This window comes from Cryptomeria japonica, chromosome 6 (genome assembly GCF_030272615.1).
Source record: "Cryptomeria japonica chromosome 6, Sugi_1.0, whole genome shotgun sequence".
Lineage (NCBI taxonomy): Eukaryota > Viridiplantae > Streptophyta > Pinopsida > Cupressales > Cupressaceae > Cryptomeria > Cryptomeria japonica.
Window position 1 is genome coordinate 23,028,660 of NC_081410.1, and position 17,141 is coordinate 23,045,800.

The following is a 17,141-nucleotide window of genomic DNA, read 5'->3' on the forward strand; positions in this document are numbered from 1 at the left end:
GGGCAGGGCTCGATCTGATTTGACATGGGGGGAGGGTTGGGCGGCTCGATCCCTAACATACATTTGTTCTTTGATGTGTAGATCTGATTTGTTAGACAACCAGACCTTTGCAACCTGTTTTACTGTGAAGTCTACTATGTAAAGATGTGTAAGGATGATGATATTCAGAAATAACTTTAGAGAAGCTATTAGATTGTGAGAAGCTATTACATCATGATAAAGATAAGCATAACAAACATAGCAAGAATGACATGTAGGAGAAGTCACATGTAGGGGGGGGTCGATCTAATTTGACATGGGGGAGGTTGGGGGGGCTCGATCCCTAGCATACATTTGTTCTTTGATGTGTAGATCTGATTTGGTAGACAACCAGACCATTGCAACCTATTTTATTGTGAAATCTACTATGTAAAGATGTGTAAGGATGATGATATTCAGAAATAACTTTAGAGAAGCTGTTACATCATGATAAAGATGAGCATAACAAACATAGCAAGAATGACATGTAGGAGAAGTCACATGTGTATGAGAATAATAGGTAATGAAAATATATTGAATAAGGAATAAGTCAACATCAAATGTGGGAAATGGGACATGCAAAATTATAAAGTTTGAACTAAGCATAAGTATAATTAAGAAAGGAAATATACTTGAAAATATAAAAAACATGATATTTGAGGAAGTATAAGTGCTCAAAAGGAAAATAAGATAACAAAGATGTCCTTTAAGTGGGTAAACAAAAGCATATATATGAATATAGAAGGTGAATTGAAAATAGGTAAAACACAAAAATGTCATTAAGAAAGGGTCAAAGCATGAGGATTGACAAGATAAAAAGAGGAAGACGCAAGATGAATCACATCACAACTTACATGGTATAAGCTAAAGGTTATAGTGGAAATGATACATTTCACAAATAAGAAATGATATGAACATACCACATTTTCAAAGTCAGTTGTGTCAACATGCACCACTGATGGTGTTTTGCATCATCCACATACTAACTAGGAACATGGACAAATAAATATAAAGCTGAGAAAGTAAACAAAAAGAATAATTTATAGTAACCATAGTGGGAAGGATATGTGGGGAAATCTAACCAACAAAGTTATATCCCAAAAATGCACTCAAAAGATGTCATTGTAAAAATAATTGCCTTAATAGGTCTATCTATCCCATTATGTTATATTTGGGTGGTTTCTTTTTAATGCCATGTGTAAGCTTAGTATAGGACATGACATGGTGAACAAGATATTTTTCTAGAGACACATGATTTTGTTTCATATGATTCACCTTATTAAATGAGGGAGTTGTGGGCTCTATTTAAATAAAGACAAAAATGTTAATTTATTTGGATTGTAGAAAAAAAAAATGTTTGGAAAGATAATAAACAACTTGATGTTGCAAGAGTATTTTGTATAGTCTAATGATGAAATACTTGATGCTAATCATGATGTAAAATTAATATTTTTATGTTGATTTTCAGCAATATAGACTATCACCTTCATTGTCATGCATAAACAAAAGCAATTCATTGAAAACATATGCATCTATAGATACTAATAGTTTTTAAAGTTATACATAAAATAATAAGATTATATTTCCTTCACAGTATATTATTCTAACAAAAATACTATGATGTTTATCAATAACTTGATAGTTAACCTAAACACTCGTGTGAGGACTAACATAAATTCCCAACACCCCCTATTTGTGTGAGCATGGGGAAAATGTACATCACATAAACTAGAATAGAATTGTATACTTATCCATACTTTTCTAGGTCTATGTACTACTCTCTAGATCTTGTTGCACATGTTCACCTACATAAAAGAACTAATCTCGTTTCTGTTCCAGTGAACTTATCATCAGCTGACCATACATCCAAGAATTCTACCAATTAGAGGATCTTTATAGCCATCTGCTTTCCTATATAATTGTTTAGAACATCAATGATGGGTCCATATTCTCCTCCTTTCAAAATTAACAAGAGAATGCTTACAATGTATCCAATTGTAGCTACTCACTAATAGCATAAGGAATCGCCACTACCAACAGTAGTTACTCTTGACTTTAGCCAATTTTGTGCAAGCAGTTTTGTTTTTTAAAATATTCTACGACCTCATTGCTAGTGATTGACAAGAGCTTGTTGATTGTTCTCCAACTTCCTGTGCCTCCATCCTCTTATAAGTTTGCTACTTAGAAAAATTAACTTTGAGGCCCAATTTTGTAATGCTCCTCTTAATCTAAACTTCATACAATAATTGATGAATATCAGATACCACCAAACATACACTCCAACATATACTACTATATAACAATTGATTCTATAAATAAATAAATAATGCCACCCTAATAGAAAAAGAGTAACAAAACTATGGACAAATCCCATGCATCTAATACAAAACCAAACAACCACACTACCATAATGTATTGCTGCATATTTTACTACCACTACTTGATTCACAAGAGAATATCATTGCTACCTACAAGGTCTATCAAGTATTAATAGTGCATGGAAGATAGACCAAGTTTTTTATACTTTTGAGTAGTAGGCAATCCTACTGTCAAAAGCTTCTATCCTCTTAGTTATCATTGAACCAATACATCCAAGTACAACTATTCCAACACATTTTCTACTTAGTGTGCAAGTAAAATTGTATTCTCCCTTACTCTTCCACATGCTCTGATGAACATAGTAATCAGAAGTAGAAATTTGGTGAAGGGCATCGAGCATGATAGCCATGGCCAGATCCACCACATCATCAATTAACAGATTGGGAGTATTTCCCACCATTATTTTGTGCTGCAAGAACTTGGCTAAGTCCACCCTATCAAATCTGAAGTTTCTATTAGACATCACATTGTTGTGGAAAATAGTTCTGAGCCGTGAGACATCGCATAAAATGAACCATGCAAACGTAGAAAACAGTCTTGAGATATGAGACAACAATATTATCATGCTCTTAATAGAGATTATACACTTGATCTTTCACAATACCCTATGATCTCGACCATGATTCTACATAGTATTTTGCTAGCATGAGTGCAAGAATGTGGTGCCCATACTTTGCTATCATCATAAACAAAGGCATTAACATTTCATGCTCGGAAGAGAAATTAGGAAAATCAAAGTATGGTTGGTGATGACACTGATGTGCCCATCAAGGGCATTAACATTTCCATCATACATAATATATAAGCTTTTTTCCCTTCCTTTCTCTTCCTTAGAGCTTTTCAAAAAAAAAATATTAACAACCAAATTGTGCTCTACACTTTTCATGCAACTAGATATAGAATGGACAATTTTTTTTTAATCAAAATATCTACAAAATTAAAGACCCTTCTTAGATTGCAACGCTATTGTAGCAACCAATATTTAAACCTACAACCTCAAACACAATACTAATCACTATTTCAATATGAATCTCATATAATCTCATAGCTTGGGGCAAGAAGGAATTATAAAGTTTTATCGTCACAAATTAACAACCATGAATACTATTGATTATGATATTATAATAGTTTAAGAGCTACAAAAAAAATATTGCAATTATATTTTCTTAACATAATATTATTCTAGCAATAATATTAAGTTTTTCCTCGACAACTTGATAGCTAAAAAAACCATGTGATGACTTCCACAAATTCCCAAAAAGACACTAGGTTGTCATGATATGTAAGATTGGTATCATAAATAGATTCAATAATGTCATGAATAGCTGGAGAAGGTGTACCTCTTCAATGTCCATCACAATATTACATGGATAATCCTCACTAGGTACATGTTTGAATCACTATCACAGTCCATAGGATAGATATAATCAATATGAGACTCATAGACAACTGAATTAAGTAGGTTGAAAATAGAAGGGTAAGAAATAATATACTCTACAAAGAAGCAGTATTTACAAACATAATGAAACACCACTTTCATAGAAGACACATTTCCATCTATATGATGAAAATTCAATAGAATATAAGAAATGATGGAATCAAAATAAACAAGGTGTGAAGGACATCAAATTCTATAAGATAAGCATGAATAACAGTCAAGGGTAAGGGATGTATACACCTAAAAATGGTCTGAAGATAATTAATTAAATAAGCAATTATTCAATTAATCCCCCTTCCTAATTTAATTGAATTCATTAGCAATTTGATTAAATTCTCCCTTCCATCTACTTATTAATAAATCTAAGGATTTATTTAATAGGTTCATCTCAATAGTCCCCTTTGATTAATTAATTCAAATTAATTAATCCTCCCCCCATTTTTAATCAATTCTTCTAATCCCCTAATTAATTAAAATAAATCAATTTATGGGTTGTTGAAAATTAATTAGTCTTTTCCTATTATTTGAATTTTAAAATTCAAATTACCCACATGCCTCCTAACTTCTAACCACCTAACCTAACCATCCGTCTAACCTAACCCATTCCACCTAACCTTGGGTTTAACTAACCCTATACTATCTTGCACATCTTAACCTCCTTATCCTAACCTCCTATGGTGTGGATATTCTTCCCTTGAGACTCATGATACTTTGGCCACATGTCTCCTCTCTTGGACACTTGCCCTCTTATGAGCAAGGCTCCTTGACACTTGTCACCACAGAGATGACAAGTGTCCCTTCCTCCAACCTCTTCTCCAACTTCCTCCAATTTCACCCTTGATATCTTCAGACTCAATCTTGACCGTTGATTCCTGCCACCTCACCCTTGGCCTTGGAAATCCTATAAATATCCTCCATTTTGGAGCACAAAGGATCCGATCTCATTATCAATTTAGGCATTGTTACTATAGGCATATCATTTGAGCATTGTTATTATAGACAATTGCATCTTAGAACTAGTTTAATTTGATATTTTCTAGCATAATTGTTGAACCATGTAGCTTAATCAATCTCTTTTTCTAGCTTAATTATATTATCATCATAGCTTAATCATGCATATCATTAGCTTGATTAGACTCTTGGATCAATCTAGCATAATCAATCTCATCTAGCTTGCATATTATTATCATTTCAAATCCTCTGTCTAGGTGTAATCAAGTCACTAGGATTGCTTATCCAAATCTGAGAGAAAATCCACACTTGCATCTCTTAGGAGGCGATAGGTCACTTTGTCACGATTCATCTTTCATTTACTTATTATTTGCTAACCATGCTTGTAATGATCTATTGAGTGTTTGTGTTGCAGCTGCAAGTACCACACTTCACAGGCACAACATTTTGACACCCACCGTGGGGCCGAAAATCTCATTTTTGGCCTCTTATCATCATTAAATTTTCAATCTAGCAGGTTTATGGCTGGGTCTGATTCAGAATTTTGTATGAGTTCCCTTTCCGTCTCGTACAAGCTCCTTTGTGCCCTCATACGCGTAGGTGAGAATTGTCGTATGAGTAGGTGAGAATTGTCATACAAGCAGGTGAGAATTGTCGTACGAATTTCTGCTTCCATGTTTTCAAAACAGATTGCATTTTAAGGTTTTCATGCTTCAATTTGATTATTACTAATGCTAACCCTGCTCTGTTTGTGAGTTTTTCAACAACCTAACTGGTTTTTGTAGGACGATTGTTGAAGATTACACTTGTCAAAGATTCATTTCATCAAAACAACATGACTACTAACGTATCTGTTTTGCAAGTTGCCTAGGAGGACTCAACCAAACTTTGTGTCTTCTTTAAATTTTCTAGGCATGCTTATTTTGCTAATGGTAAATGAACATCTTGTTTTCTATGCTTGAGAAGTTGTCTAAAAGGTAGGAGAGTATGCTCTTGTGGACAATTAGAAATCCTGACCCTTGAAGCACTTCTATGTTTGAGATTTGATTACCTTTAGTGGGCCTGTCACAGTGGGAAAGAGTAATCACCCTGTGAGAATGACCCAAGTGAGTACAACTAGACCTAATCTTTTTGAATCACTCTAAAAAATAGGCCTCTCAAGATTAAAGTCTCAGAGGATGGGATTATTTGAGTTTTCTCTTTTGAGATCTCTCATATCGTACATTTAGTAGGGCCTCATGGTCTCATTCACGTTTGCGTGACTACTTCTTGTTTCGGTACTTTGTAGGGCTATAGGCCTCAATCGCGCTTGCGTGACTACAAGGGGCAATTTCAAATGGAAACCCTTACTATGAACCCTAAGATAGAAGCTACTCGATTCACCTCCGAAAGGGGGATAATATTTTTGCAAGAGAAATAGTAACTCTCCCAAGGCACTTGCCATATCGTGCCCCCATTAGCGTTTGGAGTCGGATAATACAGTGCTGAGAATCCATTGCGTGAGACTCAGCGACCGTATTCTGATTAGCTATTGGGTGTGTACCTAAGTTTGTAAGCATAGGTTTTCTCTCTTAGCTAACTTCCTTAGGATTTAGCATGTTGTTCTTGAGGTCACTTATCATATCACGTGTTTGCTATGTTTTCATCCCTAAAACAGAAAATCAAACATCCAAAACAAAACTTGTCTCTATTATGTCCTTTGTTGTACGAGTTTGTTATTTTGTCATACGGAGCATCTAGTTTATCGTCTGGTCCAGTGGGAATCATCGTACGAGTCATCTTAGCAGAGAACTTTGTGTTATCTTTTATCATTTGGTCCAGTGGGAATTGTCATACGAGTCAGTTTAGCAGAGAGTTTTGTGTCATCTTTTGTCGTCTGGTTTTGTGAGAAAGCTCGTACGAGTTTATATCTTTTGTCGTACGAGATTTTTAGTTTGTCGCATGAGCTTGTCTAAATTGTTGTCTGGGGTTGTCTAAGGTGTCATACGAATTTCTATCTCTGTCAGTCCAGAGTTGTCTTCTTGCATGTCTTTTTCAGATTTGTCATGTTGCTTGGTCAATTTACAGTGAGCATAAACACCTAATATTTGTCATTCTATTCTTAGATTGTCTCCTTGGTTCGCTTGGTCAAGTTATCATTTGTCAAATCGGATTCTAGAAATAGACACCTCAAGATTTTCAAGTATTCGCCTTCAACAAGTTCAAGATCTAAACATCTCAAAGTGCATTATCGCCCTCTTTGATAAACTGATCACTCAAAACATAGTTTCTCATCAGGATGTATCATCCTCTATCACGAAACTACAACGTTTGGTCAAGACAACCTTGTCCCACATCGTAGGATATATCGTTCCTATTAGAATTGGTTTTATCAAAATCATCATCATTGCACTCCAAAACTGAAGATCGAAAAACTTGCAAACTTTTAAACACTTGAATCATCTTTTTGTGTCATATCACTATATCAGATTTACATTGACAGTTGATCACTTATCGAAACAAATTTTAGACAGTTGAATCCTAGCACAATATCTAACACACGTGTATGCCCGTTTTAACTAGAGCATAGAAATGAAAGATCACGGAAATGGAAACAAAAACTTTTGAGATACTGAAGATAATAGAAACATGGCATACCAAAGCAAAATACAAGAAGAAGACATAACAAGTCAACATATCAAAGAAATCAAACAAGTCCAAAATCAAAAGCCAACTATGTCAAAACCTCATAAGGATTCAAATGCATCTCCAAAGAAAGGTGGCTCTTTTATGCAACTCTTAAAGAGATCCCTAAAGGATTTTGCTAAAGAAGATCAAAATCGCGCACCTATGTCTAGCAATGGCTCATTCCCCCATAAGAAAATTGACTCTCCAAAGCCATCTATTCCTACACCTCTTAAAAACTTGCAAGAATCTTCCATAGCATCCTCACCAAACATTACACCCAAAGATGAAGTTCCCCAAGGGATATCCATAATGACCATCAAACCTATTTTAGAGGATCATATTCAAAGTCCATCTCCTTCATATCTAAGAATTGATTCCCTACAACATCCCCATAACACTCCCTTGCAAATTGAAGTCCTCATTCATAGAACACTTGTTAAACATGTCCTAATAGATGGGGGAGCTGGCTTAAACATTTTCTCATTGAGTCTTGTCCGTGCTCTAGGTTATTCAGAAGATCCAGTTGAATCCTGGAAAAAGATCACCATCAAAGCATATGGCGAAGAAGAGTGTTCCTCTAAAGGGATTGTGGTAGTACCCATCAGAGTGGGACCTTTTCAAAACGACACAACATACTAGGTTCTAGACATGGACTTACCATACAACATACTCTTGGGAAGACCATGGATACATGACATATAGGCTATTCTATCAACATGTCATTAGTGCCTAAAATTTCCCTACAATGGGCAAGAAATAACGATCTCAGCAGACTCAAATCCATTGCAGTGCTCTAGTAATTTAAAACCAACTCAAGAGGTTATTGTTCCACATAACAAAGAGACATCATCTTCAAGCACACCATCCAAGGAACAATCATTTGCCTCAATTCTATAAAGCATGGAAAAACAAATGTAGCTAAGAGATCGAGGGAACAAAGAATATTCATTATCATGGAACAAAAATAAGAGCAACTTGAAATTGAAAGGGAAGAAGTAGATGTAGGTGTTGATGTAGTTCATGCGTATGCAGGACAAACGTTAGGAACTAGCTCGCTTGAATTAGAATCACATTCAGTTGACTTGGACTTAATTGAGGACAATCAGGAGCTACTTGCGCGAGGTCATTCTGATGAGAGTATCGTTCTAGACATTGAAATACATATTGAAAGCTCTAACATCTCTATCATGACCCCTAATATCTTTGAAACAATTCACCTTGAGGATCCTCTACCCTTAATCCATCCTAAACTTATGGATTGGGAAAATGAAAGACATACTACCATTGATACCTTTCCTAGTCACCATGCCATATCCTTATATCTTAACGCAATCGAACCCACAACAAATTCCACCAGGGATTTCGCTAACATATCTTCGAGTCATGTGGGTGCCAAATATCCTATTCACAAAAATGAAAATAAAGAAAACAATATCAGGTTTACTGCTGAAAACCATTTATTGGCAACACTAGACCTAGAAAAAGTAGAAGAAAGGACACATCTAATGGTGAAAACCTCCTCAAGGCGCTGGAAGATGGGAGATTTGACACTTTACTTGCGCACTATCAAGAAAGGTCATCCATTTTGATAGAACCGACAGAGGCAGTTAACATTGGCACAATGGATCTATATCCAACAACTTCTCTATCAGAACTAGAAAGGCAAAAATATTTGGAACCCTTCAAAAGGAGGCAAATCAAAAGATGATCATATGTAGACATTCCAGGGTTTGATCCATATCTTATAATACATCACCCGAATATTAGTCTAGGAGCAGGCATGAATAATAAAACACAACATGGATCAGGAGCAAGTATTCTATTCATCACACCAAAAGGTCATACAATTCCAAAAACATACAAATTAAGTTTTCCATGCACCAACAATACAACAGAATATGAAGCTTTGGTTACAGGTATCAAAATGGCTATAAAATGGAACATTATACAACTTCAAGTCTTTGGAGACTCTCAGCTTGTCATCAATTAAATCAATGATGATTATCAAACAAAACATGAAAATTTAATGCCTTATAAGAAGATGGTTGATGATGTTAAGAAATATTTTGTAGAAATAACTTTTCAGCAAATTCCAAGGAATGACAACAAAGAAATAGATTCCATGGCAACACTTGCTTCTCTTTTTTAGACACAGGAAAATCAAGAGCATTACGAATTCCTGGTGGAAGAGTTGTTTTACCCTGCACATAATTGTCCTAATTCCCAAACTATCTATCACCTTGTTGGGCATGATTCCTCCCACTATGGCCAAACTTACACATACCTGAAAGATAATATCCTCCCTCCTGACTTATCAAAGAACCAAAAGAGAAACTTTATTCGCCAACCCTCCCATTATACTCTTGTCGTGGATACCCTTTTTAAACAAGGTCTGGACGGTACTCTTTTAAGATGTCTCGAAGAAGAAGAATCTGAGAAGGCCTTACATGAAGTCCATAATGGCATTTGTGGCACTCATTCAAGTGGTCTTACCCTTTCGAAAAAACTCATACACTTGGGCTATTATTGGCCAACTATGGAACGAGATTCTTTTCAGACAGCTAAAACATGCAAACAATGTTAGATCCATGGAAATTTGATTCATGCACTAGCACAAGAACTTCATGCTTTGGCAACATCTTGGCCTTTCTGCTAATGGGGTCTTGATCTAGTAGGAAAGATAAATCCTTCTTCATCCAATGGTCACAAATTCATCCTGGTAGCTACATAATATTTCACAAAATGGATTGAGGCAGTACCTCTCATAAACATCACAGGAAAACAAATTGGTGCATTTATCTTGAACTACATCATCTGTCGCTATGGAATACCCATGACCATTATCATTGATAATGGACGACCATTCAAGAACCAATATGTCCAAGAGCTATGTGAGAATTCAAGATCCAACAAATATTTTCAACACCCTACTATCCACAAGGGAATGGGCAAGCAAAGGAATTAAACAAAACCATTCTAAAAATCCTCAAAAACATCGTGAATGATGCTAGAAGAGATTGGCATATTCAATTGAACCCTGCTCTATGGGCCTACCATACTAGTATCTACACACCAATAGGTGCCACACCTTTCTCTCTTGTTTATCAATCAGAAGCAATACTACCAGTAGAAGTAGAGATACCTTCTCTATGAGTATCATTAAAAGGTCTTATCCCAGATGAAGAGCAACGAGTATCTAAATTGTAGGAGTTGCATTTGATCATTTAAATGTATATCAACAAAGAATGTGTAGTAGTTATAATCACAAGGTCAAACTGAGAACATTTCAAGTTGGGGAACTAGTACTCAAAGAAAATCCACGCAACCAGGTAGATCAAGAAAAGAAAGGGAAGTTTGAACCAAACTGGTTAGGTCTATTTGTGGTCACAACAATATTTGGGTTAGGAGCATATCAATTATCAACACTGGATGAGAATCAGCTCGAGGTACCCATCAATAGCATGTAGTTGAAGAATTTTTATGTTTGAAAAAGCAAAAAACTCCAAAAACAGTGAAAAAATAGAAAAATCCAAAAACAGTGAAAAAGCAAAAAATACAAAAACAGTGAAAAACAATGAAAAAACAAAATCAAATATGAGAAAAAGTGCAATAAAAATAGATGGTGAAAACATGGCAAACATGCGCTATCTATATGCTAGCTCTTGTTGGCTTGTGATGAAGTGGTGACAAAGTATGTTGTCATTGATGTCAATAAGTGTGTAGGTGAATCGGTATGAAGATTGGAAGAAGTTGTTATTGATGTTCAAGTAGGAGAACCGGTATGAAGGGATGAAGTGGACCGATGTCAGGGTTTCACTAAGTGTGACTACCGATTGGTAGTCTCAGCTCTAGGGTTTCCGGTTTGGCAATCTATCTTGTGCGATGCATCTGGTGACATTCTGTGATGAGTTAGCTAAGAGATAAGGATGAGATTGAGATGCCATGTCAATTTTGTGCACGTGAAGGATTTCCTTGAGGATCTTGCATGTGAAGAATGATTGTTTTAAATGTCTACCTTGGGAATGAACATTCTTCTTAGCGGTATGTGAAGAGAGCATGATGGGTTATTGATTTCCATATGCGGTGAAGAATGGAAGATGCAGAATGACTTGTGATCTGTTTGAGATTGTTTTATTCTATGCAAAATGTTTGAACGGTCAGGATTGGACCGCTTGTAATTATAATCCTAAAATGTTTAGGGTTTAGGGTTTATGCTACCGACCTAATTGTTGTATATAAGGTTGATGATGTTTGTTATTGTTTGTGTTGGCAAATGTTGTGTTTTGTATCTGAGTGATGAGATACTTGCTAGACCAGTGAGTGGAAAACTACAAAGTGTGATTTCAGAGTAGAGGAGCTGAAAAGGATCTGCCTTAGCATATAGTGTTGTTATTATATCAGAGCTTTACCTATTGTCTTCTAACCATTTCAAGAGTAGGAAAATCCCTTTGCCAGGTATCTTTAACAAGCTTATTGCAAATACTCTAGCCAGGTGACTCAAGATCATTGAGTTCTTCAAATCCTGTACCAAGGTAACCTTTAACAGGGTATATAGCCATCCCTTAACTGAGTGATCTTTAATAGGATCGGTTCCTGTCAAAACCTTATTGTAAAGTCTTTAACCGACCTAGGTTCCTAATAGAGTGAGCTTCAAAAGAGTTCAAAAACAAGCTTGTGGGTATTCATCCCCATCGTGGTTTTTCCCATTTTGGTTTCCATGTGAAAAATCTGTGTGTCATGAGTTGTGCATTTTTCATGTGATGATTGAGCAGCCTTTGTTTTGGTGAATATGCATGCAAAGCTAATGGTTATGGTATTACTGATACAACACATGCATAAGTATATTAGTGAAGTAATTATCAAGTGTTGAATGTTATTTGAAGTATTCAATTTTACTGGTTTAGTTGTTTGAAGTCTTACTGTGTTTAACCGGTATTGCCATGGTTAAGTTCGGTGATGAAGACAATCGGTTAGCATTGTTTTAACTTGATAAGTTGTTGAGAAGTTTTTGTCTGCACTAATTCATCCCTCCCCTCAGTACCAGTTAGGGTATTTGTTGTTCATCATTATTCATCAATTGGTATCAGAGCAACTCTAGGTCCTCAGTGATATAAGCTTAACTGCTTGAGGTAAAAGATCTTGCTTTAATGATGAAGAGGGAAGGTCCTAAGTTCAATAGAGATAACTTCAAAATATGGAAGGAAATAATGAAGATTTATATCAAGAGTTTGGGTGCTCAACACTGGAGCTATGTTGAGAATGTCTATGTTATCCCCACTGGCACTCTAATTGATGATCAAAAAAGAGAAATTCAAGAAAATGGGCAAGTCATGGAAGCCCTTATTAGCAACCTATCCGATATTGAGTTCATTGATGTACAAGATAAGGAGAATCCTAAGGATGTATGGGACACCCTGGAAACCATATATGGTGGTGATGAGCATGTCAAGCAAGATAAGAAAGAGATCCTTAGAGGAAAATTTGAAGACATGAGGATGGTTGAAGGAGAGACCATTCAACAATATGAAATAAGGATCAAGACTGTGGTTGGAGATATTAAGAGCATTGGTGGAACAATTGATGATGCCACCATTGTTAGTAAATTTTTGAGATCCTTGTTACCGGTCTATGCAATCAGAGTTGCTGCTATTCGGGAGCTAAGGTCTATCGACAAAACAAAGGTATCCTTAGACTCTATCATTGCAAAGTTGACTGCATATGAGTTGAATAGCTATGATGGCATTGTTCAGAAGACCGATGTTGGCATTATGTGAACCAATATGAGGACATAATGACATTGTATGTTGTCATTGATGTCAATATGCTGAAGAGGTGAGAACCGGCATATGAGAGAACCGGTATAACACTGTGAACCGACATTTGTGCCAAAGTGAAGCGGTGTGCTTGTTCAAGGTGAACCGACATATTGTTATGGGAACCGACACATGGAAGCGTTGTATGACTACCGGTTGGTAGTCTCAACTTCAGGGTTTCCAGTAGAAGTGCTCCAAGCCTATGTGGCTCAACCGGTGACATGTGTGACGAGTTAGCATTGTAACAAAGAACAGATCATGTTGCCACGTCAGCCTTATGTGAGTGAAAGATCTTGCATGAAGGAGATTGTTCCTATCTACCTCGAGAATATGTGAAGTTTGTAAAATGGTGATAACGTGTGATGGGTTATCAATCGCCATAAAATCGGTGAAAATGGACGATGGAGAATGTCTTGAGATTGGATCAAGACTGTTGCAATTAATGGAGTGTTATCAATGGTCAGGATTGAACCGTTTGAATTCCTTAACCTAACAGGTTTAGGGTTTAGGGTTCATGCTATCGACCTATCTGTTTTCCTATAAGGTCGATGTTGTGTCTCTTTCTGAGGTTGTTGGCAAAAGTTGTGTGTGTGTATCCAAGAGAAGGGATACGTGATTCTTGCTAGACCAAAAGGAGAGAAGTGATACCTGCAGAGTGTAAGTGCAGAAGGTGAAAAGGAGCTTAAGTGGATCTATATTGGTATTGAGTGCTGTTACTAGATCATTGTAATACTTGTTGATCTCTAACCACCTCAACAGTTGGAAAATCTCTTAACAAGGTAGCCTTAACCGACTTGCTATAAATCCTTTAACAGGGTAATTCAAAGCTATTGAGTTCGAAATCCTTTAGCTATTGAGTTCTTGAAATCCTCTAACAAGGTAACCTTTAACAGGGTTTAACCCTTAATTAGGTATTGTAGCCATCCCTTAACCGGGTGATCCCTAACAGGATTGGTTCCTAGCAGAACCTATTGTAATGTCTCTAACCGGACAAGGCTCCTAACAGAGCGGACTTCTAAAGAGTTCAAAAATAGCTTGTGGGTACTCATCCCCACCGTGGTTTTTCCCAGTTGGGTTTCCATGTGAAAAATATGTGTGTCATGTGTGATGCTTTTATCTTGTGATGCTTTCCATTGTCTATCAAGCATATGATGGTTCTGTGTTTTATGCCTGTCAATAAAACATGTTGAACTAGCTGTTATTATGATCTGATGATAGATTACTTGTTTATGCATAAGGGTGAAGTGTTAGTGTAGTCTTGAGTTGAGTGAAAAGCTAAGTGAGTAACCAGTTAATGCTTGTCTTAGTCATTCTTAGCTTTATCGGTTGCACTCTGTTTCAAACCGGTGTCACTATTTGCCAGTCATTTGAAGTGTCTGCTGTCAAACCGGTTTAGGACTGTATTTTTGTCTGTACTGATTCACCCCCCCTCTCAGTACTGGGTTAGTACTATCCGTTCATCATTGAGTTATCAATTGGTATCAGAGAATCCCCTAGGTCCTCTGTGCTATAAGCTTAACTGCTTGAGGTAAAGATCCCAACCTAATGATGAAGAGGGAAGGTCCAAAGTTTAACAGAGAAAATTTTAGTATATGGAAAGACAAAATGAAGATATACATCAAAAGAATGGGTGCTCAACACTGGAGCTATGTTGAGACTGCCTATGTTGCTCCTACCGGTACCCTTACCGATGACCAAAAGAGAGAGATGTAGGAGAATGGGCAAGTCATGGAAGCCCTAATTAGTAGTTTATCTGACATTGAGTTTAATGATGTTTAGGATAAGGTAAATCCCAAAGAGGTATGGGATACTCTTGAAAATATCTATGGCGGTGATGAGCATGTAAAATAGGCTAAGGAAGAAAGCCTTAGAGGGAAGTTTGAAGATATGCAGATGGTTGAAGGTGAGACCATTCAACAATATGGAATAAGAATCAAAACCATTGTTGGAGATATCAAGAGTGCAGGTGGTAAAATAGAAGATGCCACTGTGGTAAGCAAAGTCCTAAGATCCCTATTGCCGGTCTATGCAATAAGGGTTGCTACTATTCAGGAGCTAAGATCAATAGACAAGACTAAGGTATCCCTAGACTCCATCATTGCAAAGTTGACAGCCTATGAGCTAAATAGTTTCAATGGCAGTGTTCAAAAGACTGAATCAACTTTTAAAGCTTCTGTAGTACCATCCAGAAAAGGAAAAGAAGCTAGCACTAGTGGTGAACCAAGATAGGGCAGAGAAATGGATGATGAGGAGATTCTGATGGCATTTGAAGCTCTCCGTTCTAGGAAACTTCCTAAAGGAACAGACAAATACAGAGGTAAGCTATCTTTGAAATGCTTCTCTTGTAACTGGATAGGACATATTGCTGTAAACTGTCGTAATGACGACAACAAGGACAAACCGGAAAGGTTCAAGAAATTCAAAGGAGGAAACCAGAGAAATTGTTTTATGGTAGTTGATGAAGGTGTCACAGATGAAGAATCAGAGGATGAAGAAAATGAAGATATTGTGTTTGTTGTTGTCAAGGAAGATGTGTCAGATAAGAAGGCTCTTGTCTCCCGGCTTGATAATTCCAATGAATGGATCATTGACAGTGGCTGTTCTCACCATCTGACTAGTGACCGGAGAAAGTTTCTATCATTGGAGGAGTATGATGGTGGTGTGGTTCGCTTTGGCAATGATGCACCATGCATGGTCAAAGGCAGAGGGTCCATCTCTCTAAATGGAAAGAGTAGTGTTGACAATGTGTATTGGGTTGATGGTCTTAGACACAACCTTCTGAGTGTTGCCCAGCTGAATGATAGTGGCCTCACTCTGGAATTCAAGAATGGAGTTTGCAGAATCAAAGGAAAGAATGGTGAATTGGTGGCCACCGACATGTAGACCAAAGGTAACCTATTTCAGCTAAATGCAAATATAAGTACATGTCTTATGGCTAAATTTGATGATAGCTGGATATGGCATAGGAGACTCTTCCATGTAAACTTTGATAACATTGTGAAGGCTAGTAAGATCAAGGCAGTTAGAGGGTTGCCAGTGCTAAGAAAACTTGATAATACCTTGTGCAAAGAGTGTCAATTGGGGAAAATGTCTTCCTCAACCTTTAAAGGTAAATCTCTCACTGCTGACAATTTGCTTGATCTTGTGCATACTGATTTGTGTGGTCCTATGAAAACTAGAAGTGTGTAGGGTGATAGGTACTTCATGATTCTCACTGATGACTGCTCAAGAATGATGTGGGTCACATTCTTGAAAGACAAGTCTGAAGCCTTTGTAAAGTTCAAAGCTTTTAGAGCATTAGTGGAGAAGGAAAGCGGTAAAAGGATCAAGTGCCTGATAATTGATCAAGGAGGGGAATTCACTTCTGGTGAATTCAACAAGTACTATGAAGAACATGGCATCAAGAGGCAATTGTCTGCCCCCTGGACTCCACAACAGAATGGCCTAGTAGAGAGGAATAACTGGACTGTGGTTGAAGTAACTAGAACCATGTTGATTCAAGGAAAGGTAGCTCACACCTTTTGGAGAAAAGCGGTGAGCACTGCAGTCTACACAATGAACTGGGTACTCATCAAGAAAGGTAAGGATAAAACTCATTATGAGTATTGGACTAGTAAGACACTTGTAGTCAGCTAATTTAGAGTGTTTGGTAGCAAATGTTACATCAAGAGGAGTGAACACCAGAGCAAATTTGATGCGAAATGTGATGAGGGAATATTCCTAGGATATTCCACCAAGAGCAAAGCTCTCAAGTGTTTCAACAATAGGACTCAGAGAATTATGGAAAGCATAAATGTAAGAGTTGATGAAACCTCTAAGAAAACTAAGGAAATCGATAGTGTGCAAGCGGTAAATGAACTGGTTGCAACCTTATG